General features: G+C 39.4%; 1 protein-coding gene across 4 annotated transcripts in view; it reads left to right on the top strand.

The window, feature by feature from the left end:
• The window catches only part of BLVRA (biliverdin reductase A), a 41026-nt gene that overhangs the window by 9369 nt on the left and 17268 nt on the right, over positions 1 to 14389 (top strand). The window lies entirely within an intron of this gene.

Raw genomic sequence — 14389 nt, 5'->3', positions numbered from 1 at the left:
TGCCAATGGAATTTTTGGGCATGGGACAAAATGTACTTGTTTAGAAAACAAATCAGTTACAACCCATATAACAGTGTTTCATAGCGTTCAGGAAGTTCCACAAAAAAATCAATGGAGATCTCTCTCTAGAGTTCTGATGGTTTGGCTACTATTTGAAGGAGTCCTGGAGCTTTTCTCTGACATCATTTGGCTGAGGCACAGAAAGGGCAGCTTGCTACATAGCTCTCAATGTCCTTTTTGAGGACAGCCATCAAAATTGTCTTTTTATCATGTGTAAAGTCTTTACAAAACCAAAGTATCCACCACTTTGGAATCATGGCTTTTCTCCAAAACTTTGGGTTTCCTACCCAAGCCAGCCCATCAATCAATCTTTGGGTTTCCTATCCCAGCCAGCCCATCCTCGATTGAGCAGACATTTGCATGGCTTTGAAACCACATGTCTTCTTTTAGTGCAGCCTTAAGGGCTGCAGTCACTCCATTATCTATTGGACACTTCTCCTTCACTTGGCTAACTGGTGGGATGAGAGTACTGGTTTGACTATTTCCACTTTGGGGCAATTGTACTGAGGCATACGCAATAGCACATCAGCTAAAAAGTTTTCCCCTCTGGGAGGTAGCGCAATGTGAAGTCAAAGCAGTTAAAATATTGCACTTGCATTGGTGATAGTTTCTGGCCAAAAGCAGAAATATTCAAACCAATACTCTCTTCATCTCCAGATTTTTATGATTAGTCCATACTTCAAAAGGTATTTTTCTCCTTTCCAAGAAATGTCTCCAAAACAAGAGTACCCAGCACACTGCATACACCTCCTTCTCCCACATGGCCCACTTTTGTTCAGTCTCTGATAGTTTCCTAGAGGAGTAAATATATGGTTGCAGCTGGCCACTCTCATTTTTCTATAACAGCACAGCCCCCACAGCTACATTGCTAGCATCTGCTTGAATGACAAATGAAGCCCTCAGGTCAGAATGCTTTAGAACTGGTTCAGCTGCAAACAATTGTTTGAGCTTCTCAAATGTTGCTTGGCATTCCATTGTCCATTTCAGGAATTGATTTGGCTTAGGTTTGTCCCACCCTCTGATCTTTAACAGGTTCGTGATGGGGAGGGCTATCTGGGTGAATGACAGGATGAACTGCCAGTAAAAGTTAGTGAAGCCCAAGAAACTTTGCAATTATTTCCTGGTCTGGGGTGGAGCCCACTCGCTTTGACCTTCAGAGGGTCCATTTCAATTCCTTGATGTGAAATGCAATAGACCAGGTAGTCTATTTTTCTTTGGTGGAATCTGCGTTTAGGGAGTTTGGCATACAGCTTGGTAGCTTGTAGTTTTTGAAGGACTGCCCTCACTAGCTTCACATGCTCCACTTTTGTTTCAGTGTAAATCAAAATCTCACCAAGTACACTAGCACCCACTTGTATAAGTACTTGTGCAGAACTTCATTGATTAATTGCATGAACACAGCAGGGGCACCCTATACCCCAAAAGGGAGTACTTTAAACTGGAAACAACCCAGCAGGCAATTGAAAGTGGTCTTCCATTCATCCCCTTCCCTGATCCTGACATGGTAGTAATCCTCTTGCAAGTCCAGCTTAGTAAATATTTTGCCCTTAGCCAAGTTGGCTAATATGTCCTTCATCAAAAGTAAGGAGTAGACGTTCTCCACACACACCGTATTAAGCCCTCTATAGTCCATGCATAGACAGGGTCCCATCTTTCTTTTCTTGGAACAGAACAGGGGCTGCCACCTGGGGTTGCGCTGGTTGGATGAAACCTCAGGCAAGATTCTTGTCAATAAACAGCCACAATTCCGACTTCCGGTGGATTAGCGCTGGTGATGGCGGCTACTTTGCAGCCATCCTCCTGAGAAAGTGTTAGAATCGCTAAGAACAGCAGGCATCAGCTGTTCTGCGGTTCAAACCTCCTTCCCGGGCAAAGGGAGGGAGGGGAGTGTCATCTGAATAGTGGTAGAGCCTCTTAAATCCCCCTAAGAAATTTTTTTGGGGGGTGAAAAGAGTGTTCCCGTGGAGTTCAGATTGTCTTCTCAGCTGTCTTTGTCTCTAGGGACGAAGCAAGACGCAGCTCCCACCTCCGTGAATAAAGTGATCTGGTGAGTTATCTTAAAAGCGGACAGAGCTGAATAGAGGATTTTATTTTTCTTTGATTTTATTTGGACTTTTAGTTTAAAGGTTTATTTTTATTCCCTTTTTTTGCTGAAAGGGAAAGTAAAATGGCGATCGGCAGGCTTTTTTTTTTAAGTGATCGGAATGGAACGGAACGGATTTGATTACTTATAATGATGTTTTGAAGGTGGACTTGGGTTTTAGGAGGATTATTTTCCCTCTCTGCTTAACCTTTTTTTTTTTAAGGGATTTTTTTTGTATCTTTTGTATTTTTTTTTTTTAAGAAGGAGGAAAGAGGAAAAAATTTTTTGAAGATGGCTTCAAAGCATCAAGCAATTTCTACAGTACCCAAGGTGGCTTTTTCTCCTGCGTTATTACCAGCACAACAACCTAAACCTACACCACCATCTTCTCCTCCTCTGCAACCAATAATGGTAAAAGATATGCAAGATATAATGGGAAATGCTATATCTCAAATTAGAGGTGAAATGAAAGAGCTTTTAGTGGAGAACAATAGTATTTTGAGGCAAGATATAGTTTTGGCTTTAAAAGGACTTGCCTCTGTGGTTGAAAAATTGGATTCTCGAGTTGAAGAAGTTGCAGACAAGGTGGAGGTTTTGGAGGAAAAGTTTGAAGGAATGGAAAAAAGGTGGAAATTTCACAAGATGAAATTGTTATGTCTCAATATAGAGAGATGGAATTTGCTTTAAGAATCAGGGGCCTGAGAGAGGATATGCAACAAGACCTGAGAGAGATGGTAGTAAATGATTTTGCTGTGATTTTGGACAGAGAAAAAGACGAAATATCTAGAGAAATTGAAAAAATATTTAGAGTTAACTCCTGGGTTGCAAAGCAAAGAAACCTGCCAAGAGATGTGGTAATCTATTTTGGGAAAAGATCTCTACGCAATGAAATCATACAAGCTTTTTATAATAAGAGGTTCCAGATTGCTGCACAAGATGTTATAATTTTAAAAGAGATCCCATCTAAAATTTTAAGAAGAAGAAAAGAGTTTGCTTTCTTAGCAGATGAACTTAAAAAAAGGCAAATGCCATTCAGATGGGATATTCCGACTGGAATAGTGGTGAGCCATGCGGGGATACGTTATAGACTTAATACTGTTTTTAAAGCAAAGGAGTTCTATACTTCGGTCCTGGGAGCACGCTCATCACCACCTATAATGTTTAAAGTCTTGGATGGGAAGGAGGTTGAGCAGCAGTCTGAAGAAGTTGTATTGATGAAAGCTGGAAAATCACAGGCTGAGTGGTTTCAACAAGCTGAGATGAAAGAGCAAAGAATGACTCAGGCAGCGCATAGACGTAAGGAAAAGGAACAACAGAAGAAAGATGTCAAAGAAGTTTCACAAGAATTTGTTTCTGAGCCTGTGGGAGGAGCAAGACCTAAGAGATCTTCGGTACAATCTTCAATGGCAGATCTTCAAGCAGTCTTCTCTAGGCTTTTGGATGAGGGAGATGGTAAAGCTCCTGACATGGAATGCTAATGGCCTTAATTCCCCTCAAAAGAAAAAGAAAATATTTCACTATTTGAAGCAACATAATAATGACATTATTTGTTTGCAGGAAACGCATATTATCTCTAAGGATCAAAAATATTTAGTTAATGCTCGATTGGAATCTCATTTTGTATCTTCTGCTCTTGGGAAGAAAGGGGGTGTAGTTATTTATGTTAAGCAAAATTTATCAGCTCGTTTAGTAGATTCTGACCCTCAAGGGAGATATGTTATGATTGAAGTGGGATTGTATGGTAAGAAAATACTTATAGTAGGTTTGTATGCACCAAATCAACAACAGGAACAATTTTATAGGTTGTTACATCAAAAATTGATTTTACTGGATTATAGATCTGTTATATTAATGGGAGATTGGAATGGAGTTTTAGATACATGTAGAGATAAAAAAGGACTTTCTACTTCCTTTAAACAGGCTAAATTACCTAAGGCCTTTTTTGATTTGAAAGAGGACTGGGAGTTGCGAGATTATTGGCGAGAACATAATTTGGAAGAGAGAGACTTCACTTTTTTTTCAGATAGACATCAATCTTTTTCAAGAATTGACTTTTTTTTATTACAACGGATTTATATTTTAGGGTAAAGAATGTAAAGATATTTCCAAGGACACTGACAGATCATAGTCCAGTATGGATGGAACTGGTTACTGAAAAAGAGGAGAGAAGATCTTGGAGGTTGAATGAAAATTTGTTTAGGCAAGAAATGAATGTTCAGAAACTTAAAGAGCATTTAAAGGAATATTTTGTTTTAAATATGCATAAGGGTACTTCAATGTCAATGGTATGGGATGCAGATAAAGCTTATATGCGTGGGGTATTGATGCAAATGAATAAGATTCATAGACAGAAACAGGTGCAGAAACGTAATGAGTTGGAAGAAGAGATTAAGTTAAAAGAAAAAGTTTTAATTTCGAATCCTACAGATGAGAAGATTAAGGAATCTATAAAACTGCTTAAATCGCAATTTAATATGTTAATGGCAGATCAGACTGCAACTAACTTATTGTATATGAAACAGAATACATTTTGTAATGCTAATAAGCCAGGGAGATGGCTGGCTTATCAATTGTGAAAGAAACAGAAGTTGAGAATTATAGACAAAATAAATTATAAAGGTAAATTGGTATTTCAGAAGGAATTAATTAAGAAATCTTTTTTAGATTATTATAAAAAATTATATATGGGTAGGAAAGTACAGGCTTTAGATATAGATAAATATTTACATTTTCCTAAACTAACAGAAGATCAGAAACAAGAAATTAATGGATTGATTAAATATAGAGGAAATTGTGAAAGCAATTAAAGAATTAAAGTTAGGTAAAGCACCTGGCACTGATGGACTGACATCAATTTATTATAAGACTTTGATAGATGAGTTGATAGAACCTCTAAGGGAACTTTTTAATAATATATTACAGGGTTTAGAGACCCCCTTGTTTTGGGGCAGAGCTTTTATATCTTTGATCCCAAAGGAAGACCAAGATCTTACACTACCAAAGAATTATAGACCTATATCTCTTTTGAATGTAGATTATAAGATTTTTTCAAAAATTTTAGCTAATAGACTTATGATTGTGATGAATCAATTAATACATATGGATCAAACTGGTTTTATAACTGGAAGATATATGAAAAATAATGTTAGACAAATCATTAATTTAATAGAATATCTGGATAAGAATAATCAAATCTCTGCAGGATTGATATTTTTAGATGCTGAAAAAGCTTTTGATCAATTAAATTGGCAATTTATGTTAAGATTGGTCGAGGAGATGAATTTTGGAGATAAAATTTTACAGGCCTTTCGAGCTATTTATCAAAAACAAATGGCACAACTTATAGTTAATGGAGGTTTATCAGAGGTATTTCCAATTGAAAAGGGGACTAGACAGGGCTGTCCATTGTCTCCATTGCTGTTTGTTTTAACCTTGGAAATTTTATTGATCAAAATACGGGAATCATCGAAGATAAAAGTAATAGAAATTAATAAAAAAGAATATAAATTAAGGGCTTTTGCAGATGATCTAGTTGTTACATTATCTCAACCAACTTATTCTGTAATGGAGTTGTTACAATTGATAAATCAATATGGACAAGTTTCAGGTTTTAAAATTAATAATAATAAGACTAAAATATTGCCTAAGAATATGACTATTTTAGATAAGGAGACCTTGGTTAAATTGACAGGTTTTGAAGTTGTTAATAAGGTAAAATATTTGGGGGTTACTTTATCAGCTTCTAATGTAAAACTGTACAAAAATAATTATGAAATGTTGTGGGTTAAAATACAAAAGGATTTGGATAATTGGAAAAAGCTGCAATTATCCCTTTTGGGGAGAATAGCAGCGATTAAAATGAATGTTTTGCCAAAATTTCTTTTTTTATTTCAAATGATACCTATTTTAAAGAAAGAAGCAAATTTAGATGAGTGGCAGAAAGGCATCAATAAATTTATCTGGGCAGGGAAAAAACCAAGAGTAAAACTTAAAATTATACAAGATATACGAGAGAGATGTGGACTCAAGGTACCGAATCTGAAATTGTATTATGACGCTGTGGTCTTGACATTAATTAGTGATTGGGTTAACTTAACAAATGTAGATATACTCCTTCTGGAGGGATGGGATTTACTGTTTGGATGGCATGCCTATTTAATTTATAATAAAAAGGTCGATAGGGTTTTTAAATCTCATATTTTAAGAATTTCTTTACTTCGGGTTGGAAGAAATATTATAGAAGTGACTCAAGAATTCCATTATGGGCTATTCCATGGCATACAATAGAAGGAATAAGGAGAGGAGTTAAGATGGATACTATTTCTTATACAAAATTACTTAAGTGGGATGGTAAAAATTGGCAATTAAAATCTATGGATGAATTAGTACAAGAAAATATTATTTATTCTTGGTTTCAGTATAGACAATTATCGGAAAGGTGGAAGATAGATTATAAGATGGGCCTGTTTGGAGAGGATGAGAATTTGTTAAAACAAATCAGAGATCAAAGTCGAACTCACATTAAAAGAATTTATGGTGTGTTAGTGGAATTGGATTCAGAAGTAGAGTTAGTTAAAGACTGTATGGTTAAGTGGGCACAAAATTTTGATGAACTGATTTTATTAGACACATGGGAGATCATCTGGGTGAGGAATGTCAAATTTACACAAGCCCAAAATCTACGGGAAAATTTTTATAAAATGTTTTATAGATGGCACCTTGATCCACAAAAAATGTCTCGTATGTATTCAAACCTGCAGCCTAAATGCTGGAGATGTGGTTGTTTGGATGCCACTTATTATCATATTTGGTGGTCATGTAAAAGTATAAAAGCTTTTTGGATTAAGATATGGTGGAATATTCAAAGAATTTTTAAAAGAAGGATAAAATTTACTCCACAACTGTTTTTGTTGGGTATTATTTCGGATTGTGATGATAAAGAGATTATTTTAATGTTAAATTTAATTACTGCGGCTAGGCTGTTAATAGGGCAATATTAGAAGAAGGAATTTTTGCCTACTTTGCAAGAATGGTTTTTTAAAGTATCTTATCTAGCGGAAATGGCAAAAAATTCGGCTTTCTTGAAAGATCAATCGCAAGAGAAGTACCTCTTGGTGTGGAAAAGATGGATAAATTTTATACAATATAAGTATGATACAAGAAAATACCATCTAGCTTTTGAATAATTTATATTTAAAGTTTAAGATATTTATCTAGAAGTATAATCATTATTATTTTTTAATTTTTTTATCTTTTTTTTATTTTATCTTCCTTTCTGTTTTTTATATATAATGGAGTTAAAGTATGTTATAATTTGTTTATTGAGTGTAATGATATTAGTTTAAGGTTCATTTGGGTTTAATTTTTTTTTTCTTTTAAGTTCTATTAAGCCTGTATTCAGCTCTGGGAAGAATGGGGGAGGGTTTTGGGGAGGGTTGGGAGGGATTGGGGAAAGGGTTTTTATTGTAAAATTTTAAAAAACTTTTAATAAAAAAAATATAAACAGCCACAATTCCTCCAGCTCCCATGGGATCATAGAATACAGTTTTGGTTTTGGTAGCTTAGCCCTTGTATGATTTCTATAACACAGTCCATAGGCCAGTGGGGAGGGAGTTCATCTGACCCTTTTTCACTAAACACATCTCTGAGGTCCCAATATTCCTTGGGTATGGAGGTATTGTGAGTCCATGCCAGTCAGTGGACCCAGCAGCTGAGTCCAGGGAATCAGAGGAGGAGGAGGAGGGGCCTGGAGAGCCCTCAGAGGAGGAGGAAGGCTCTGATGAGCTCCAGGACTTACAATCTGATGAAGAGCGTGGCCCCTCCAATCGTGCTCAGGCTGAGACTCAGCTGAGTCAGACTCTGAGGACTCACAGCTGGAAGACATCATAGACGCTCACAAACGCAGACAAGCAACAAGAGCAGGACAGAGGGAGGCAATGGGGCAACTCCGTTTGCAACGTATTTTGTTTGTTTTTGGGACATTTTGCAGGTCTGTACTTAATAAAAGGGTTTTTTTCCCCTGCATTTCCAGCCTACTTGTTAAAAGAGGGGTTTGTCCTTGTGAATTAAAAGGGATTCAAATAGGCTGGGACAGAACAGGCAGGAAGGTCCTTTGCCTGTACAGCTGCCCCCAATTCTCGCTGTAGGGTCATTGCATTCTGAATATTCCCTTGCTTCTGGGAGGGGCAGCCTGTTAGGATTTCTAGCAGCCTCCTCCTCCAATTCATTAAGGGTTCCATTTCTTTAGCCCAGCTTGCCCTAGTACCAGGGATCATTCCATACTGGGTGCCATTGTAAAGCTCTAAGTTTCTGACTGGGCCCCCATTCACATTTCTATGGGCTCTGTGATGAAGGTTACTGGGATGCCCCCTGCTACTGAACCATCTAGTTGGCAAAAAGCAATTTAGCTGCCTCAGTCGGAATCCCAGTTTTTCAACCAGTGCCAGGTCATCAGAGTTGGTGTTGGTCAACCCTTGGCCATCAGTCGGTGGAGTCAGAGTTTGCTTGGCCTGTGTTGATGACCTCCACTTCCATTAGCATAGTTTCTCTGGCCTGTACTTTGGTTGCCTTCCCCACAGGGCTGGGGTTCACTTTCTTGGTTGGGTGATTGGCTTTGTACTCGGCTACCCTATGCCCTTCTTGGCCACTCTTGAAACTGGCAGGAGAACAAGTCTGTTGGCTTCCTTTTCTCCGAGGGTGATTTCTTACATGGCCATGCTGCACAATACTCATTGTGTTCCTGGTCAATTTCCATCTCCTCAGCTAGGATGTACTGGTCATTGAGGGTTGCAGGGTCCCCCTCAAATTGCAGGCATTGTACAGTCATTCAATCCATCCTTGAAGCAGCTGATGACAATGTCCTCCAGCCAGTCATTGAGTCAGCATGACAGGTCATGAAACTCCTCCATGTACTCTGCCACTGCTTGGCGCCCTTGTCTTACAATCTTGATGTGGTCCCTCACTTTGTAGTCAACTAAGGTATCCTCAAACCAGTGGCGGAGTACTGTCATGAAGTGGTCAAAGTTTGGACTTGGGCACGTTTGTTTTGTGGAGCATCACCATCCAACAAGCCCCTTCCAGTGCAAGGCGTCGTTCTTCACCTTGGTATCCTCAGTAGGGATCTCCGGTCCATATTCTTGCATGTAAATTAACACATGGACCGGGAAGAACCCAAACTGTTGGGGTCTTCATCAAACTTCACACCAACAGGTGGAGTCTTGCACCTCTTCAGTTTTGACAGCCCCCTGGGGCATTAGCTCAATGAGTCCCCTCTGTGCATTGCCTGCAGTGCGGTGCCACCAACTGGGGTTGCCGAAGCTTCCACCGTAGTATCTAATGGTGATGCTCTTCCACTCTCCTTTTGGGCTTGGAAAATCTCACTAGCAAGTCGCTTTGTCATGGGATTCATGTGCCTTGAGGATCTGGAAATGCATGACTTGCTTCATCATCTTCCAGCTCCGGTTGCCATTCATGTCATCGGCTACTGCGACTGCCACAGGTGAGGGTCACCCCTTTGGCTCTCCCTTCCCAGTCATCTTTCTTGCCGATGCTGATGGACCACCTGGATCTCAATGAGTCTTCCAGGTTGGTGACCTCTGTCCACTTAGAGAAGTCGAACCCGGAGGGAGCACTGAAGGAGGGTTCCCCCCAGCATTCAGCTCCCTTCTGGTTGCTTCCTTGAGCTGACACCACAGTAGAGCTGGATCCCTCTCCAGGTTCTGCCCCAGCTGGTGCCTATTGATGTTAATCAAAAGAACTTTTACTCAGAGTAATTGATTGTAGAAAAGTCAGGTGGAATCTGAAAATCCCGTGCAAAGCACAAAGCAATTCTTTCCATTCCTCCCCAAACCAGTCCACTGGCAGCCAGTGTGATGCCGCAGAATTGTTATGAGAACACTGAGGTGCTGGGTAGATAACAGGTCACTTTCAGGGCATGATGGCCTTGGAACCAGGCTGGAACTAGCTGGGAAGGAGTTTGCTTCATCTCCAAAGACAATCTCCCTTCCTAATTCCCAAGCGGTTACAGCAAAAGCAAAAGCATGCAAAGAATGCCAGCAACCTTCCTTCCCTCCCTTCAATCGGATGACAGGATACCAGCATGGTGGATCTGACAGTTTCCTTGTTTACTTACACCAATTGTACTGCACAAATTCAAAAGGTCTGGGCCTCGCCCTCATATTGCCCATTTGTAAAAAGGGCACTCAGACCAACCTTTTAATAAGTAAGTTCCATGCCAACACTTGTACAACAGATTATTTGATTGGATTGATCTAGAGCTTATATTTGCAGATGAGCAAGTAGGCTTCAGGACCGGACATTCTATCTAGGTCATGCCCTTATATTTCAACACATTCCCCATGCATCTAAAGCAGACCTATATATACTGCATTCATTTATTTTAGGCCTGCATTCCATCTAGTTTCCAGAGCAAGTCCATAGACTAAACCTATGAATACTACCATTGATAGATGATTACTGTTGCTTATGTATAATCTTTATAAGATCTCTACAATTCTATATTTAGTTAAGGCTCACATATAATGACTTTGTAATCCTATTAGAGGAGGACTTTATAACATCTTTACATCTCTTGAAAGGTCCTTTCTAAATTCATATGGACTATATTCCAGGTAGCACTTTGCATTCCAAACATAATATTAAGAAGGACAGGTTGTCTAAAATCAAAACAGGTGACTTGCATCATAGCATATTGACTGAAGTTAGTGTCACACAGGTTTGAGTTCTGTCTTTGTTGAAGACAATATGGTTCAGGACAAACTCACAAAAATATCAACATCTTGGTTTTTAAGGTAGGCAGTGGTGGGTTATGAGTGTGCACTCACTGCATTTAAGCAACATATTAAAGACTTAGAAGCCCAAAAGAATCTGTCTGCAATACCCAAGCCACTTTTTAGAAAACAGGGAGATACTTACATTAAATTCCAAAGACAACTAATGCCACCATGCTTCAACACTTTCCCTTTCCCTGAGACTATTGACAAGACGCTATCAAAACTGCAGTTGTAGTATTTTTTCTATAAGGACTCAAAGAACCATCTTATACATTTATTATCTGGTAAAACACTTGGGAAATTCTGAACTTTTTATGTACAGTTGTTGTTATCAGATCAATATCAGTCTTATTGAATATAGCTAAACTTTGTTATATTGCTTGTAAAATATAATAAAATTATGCATACCTTGTTGTCCACTGATGAATCCATCATTAATTGTAATATTACCTTTTTATATTTTTATTTTTAATATGTTTCTGTTTGCAATTCTAGTTAATGACCATAATAAAAATTCTCTTAAGTAGTCAGTTTAAATTTTCCATCTTAGAGACAACTTCTATCTTCACTACTGCTTGACAAAATAAAGATGTACAGTATATTAATTAATATTAACAAGAAGATTAAGTTCTGAAGATGCTTACAGAACAATTCTATGAAATTTGATAATGCTGTGAATTTTCATGGAATTACTCTGTAAGTATCCTCAGTGTTAAGTCCTTTGATCGTAGGCGAATGACGAAGTCTCATTGTGCAGTTAACAGCTCTTTATTCATTTAACAGCAACACCCCAACAAACACAAATGGCATGCAGGCCTCTCTTTATCTGTCTAGAGACCCGGACACAATGGCAACAAAAAACAGAGCCTTGCGCATGTGCGCAAGGCTGGCACCGCTCAGTCTGGTCCTAGGCAGCTTTTAAAATGCCCGGGACCAATGCAACGTCCCGAGCCTGCTTTTGCAGGCTCAGGACACAACACTCCTCCCCACTAGATGGAACATCTCTGTGCACATACACGTATGCCTACATTGGGAGAGTATTATATAGTTCCATAAATCAAATGCACGGAATGTGGAATATTCGAGGCTACCCTCAGGCAAAACCCCCTTCACTTCATTTTGGGAATGAAGATATCCGAAATCAAGAAATAATACAAAATAACCATGCCCTTTTATTCAGGGCCCTTATGAGTAGTCCCCTTTGAACTTGACAGCAACTTCACAAATTCTCTAAGATATTTGGGTGGGCACTTGGCCCGCTGCGACCTCCTCGGACCAGGAGAGATTGCTTGGCCCACCTGCTCACCTACCAGGCTAGGAAGGCCAAGGCATTGCTGCCCTAAATTCCCAGGTGACCTTGGTGCTGTTGCCTGGCCTACCTGCTCGCCTACAAGGCTCGGCAGGCCAGGACTTTGCTGCCCCAAATACCTGGTTGACCTGCCCATCTGCTGGCTGGCTGGACCCTCTAAGTCCAAGCCAGCATACCTTGGAGGGGTGGTAGTCCCCAGATCCACAATGGACCCTTCTTGGGAACACTGTCCCTCAAACCCGTCAGCAGATGGAGAGTGCTGGGTAGCTGAAGTGGCCCAGTATTCTGTGGCCCCCAAGCATGTGCCGGAAGTGCCAGAATCAGGAGTCGTCTCCCTGGCTACCCCCTTCCCTGTTGACCTCCTTCTGGGAGCAATTGCAGAATTGGGCCAGCGCCCCTGCTGTAATTCTTGTTCTCTTGTTGTTTGTGAATTATGTGGATATCCCTGGTCAGTCTCCATGTCTGGAGCACTCTGTGACATGTGTGAATAATGTGGATATCCCCGGTGTGACTCCCTGTCTGGAGTACTTATGAATGTTTGGGATGACCCCCTATCCTGTGACTTCCTGTTGGGAGCACTTATGGAACCTTGAGATGACTCTCCAATAGCCTGTGAAACTGAACCTCAGAATGCATATTATGGTCCTCCTCCCCCCCCCAGAGCAGAGCCAGAAGTGGAAGGGTGAGAGTCCAGTCTCATTGTGTCAATGTGTCTGCGAAGAACGCGGCCATCTCCCAAGGCGACTTCGTATGAAAGCGGTCCAGAGACCTTGCAGACCACAGCTGTGATCCAGAGATGACCAGGTCCATAGTTCCGTGCCCAGACCAGATTACCCACTTGGAGTCTCCTAGGTGCCCACGGTTGTGACATCTGTGCAGCCACCCGGTCTGGGTGCAACCTATCCAGTTTAGTGATAAGACGGCAACCCCAGCGGAGTTCAGCTGTGCATGGTGTGGTGCGGTGTGCAAGAAGGAAATCTGCTAACCTGTGATGCCAGTTACCCTAAGTCAGTTTCTTGAGGGCATCTTTGGTGGTGCGCACCATTCTCTCTGCCAATCCATTGGAGGATGGATGGAAGGGAGCCGAAGTTGCATGGTGGATCAGGTTGGCCTGAAGAAAAGCCTGGAACTCAGAAGAGGTAAATTGAGGGCCATTATCTGAAACCAGAACATCTGGAAGACCATGTGATGCAAAAATTCCTTTCAACACCTGGATGGTCCTGGCAGTAGTAGTGGAGGAAACAGGAACAATCTCTTTAATCTCCAATTAAAAAATACCCAGGAAATAACAACGAATGAACAAATAAATCAGATAACAGACTACAAATTAGAAGAATATGACCAAATTGATGAAATAACAAATGAAAAGAATTACAATTTAACACAAACAGGAGAAATTACACAAGATTCTGATGCAACAAGAAAAACGGAATGGATTATAGAACTTCCAGGGGAATCATCAGTTTGGGAGACAGAAAGTATTTATCTTAATTACTTGATCTTTTGTATTCCCAACAACATTTGCAAAAACATAGGAACCTCCGAATAAGCGGATGACATCAACTTAGAAAAATACTCGGCAAAAGAAGACCAGAGACAGATTCAAGAGATTTGACTCGCCCTACCAGATGTACTATGTGAACAAACACTTGTTTGAATATGGTTAAAAGAATAGAGAAATTTTGAACATAAGGGGGCCATATAACAAGAGGGATAAGAGATTTAAGTAATATAGTATGTCCCATAATATGAAATGTTAAAATAGCGGGTTGATGTAATTTTTATTAATATAAGTGAAATATAAACTGATTAAAAAGGATGTTATACCTAAATATTATAAGACATAAAAAGTATTTTTATAAAGCATAAAATATTGGGATGATATACTTAAATGGGAAAATTTGGATAGTTAGATGACTAAAATATGAAAAAATTTTGATCGATAAGAATTGGATTGAATATAAGGGAAATTAAGTGTAAACAAAAATTAGGAAAATAGGATGGTGAACTAATGAGATGATGGTTATAAGAATAATATAAGCTGAAAAAATATTATACATAGAGATTATTATCTGTGTAAATATAAAAAATGCCTATTCTAATCATTTACATATTGAAAATATTAAGAATTATATTTTGTTTAAG

Source organism: Crotalus tigris, unplaced genomic scaffold (assembly GCF_016545835.1).
Source record: "Crotalus tigris isolate CLP2741 ecotype Arizona unplaced genomic scaffold, ASM1654583v1 scf7180000017666.379230911805:20528666, whole genome shotgun sequence".
Lineage (NCBI taxonomy): Eukaryota > Metazoa > Chordata > Lepidosauria > Squamata > Viperidae > Crotalus > Crotalus tigris.
Note: the sequence above shows the minus strand (reverse complement) of the source record. Positions and strands in the feature narration are given on the sequence as shown.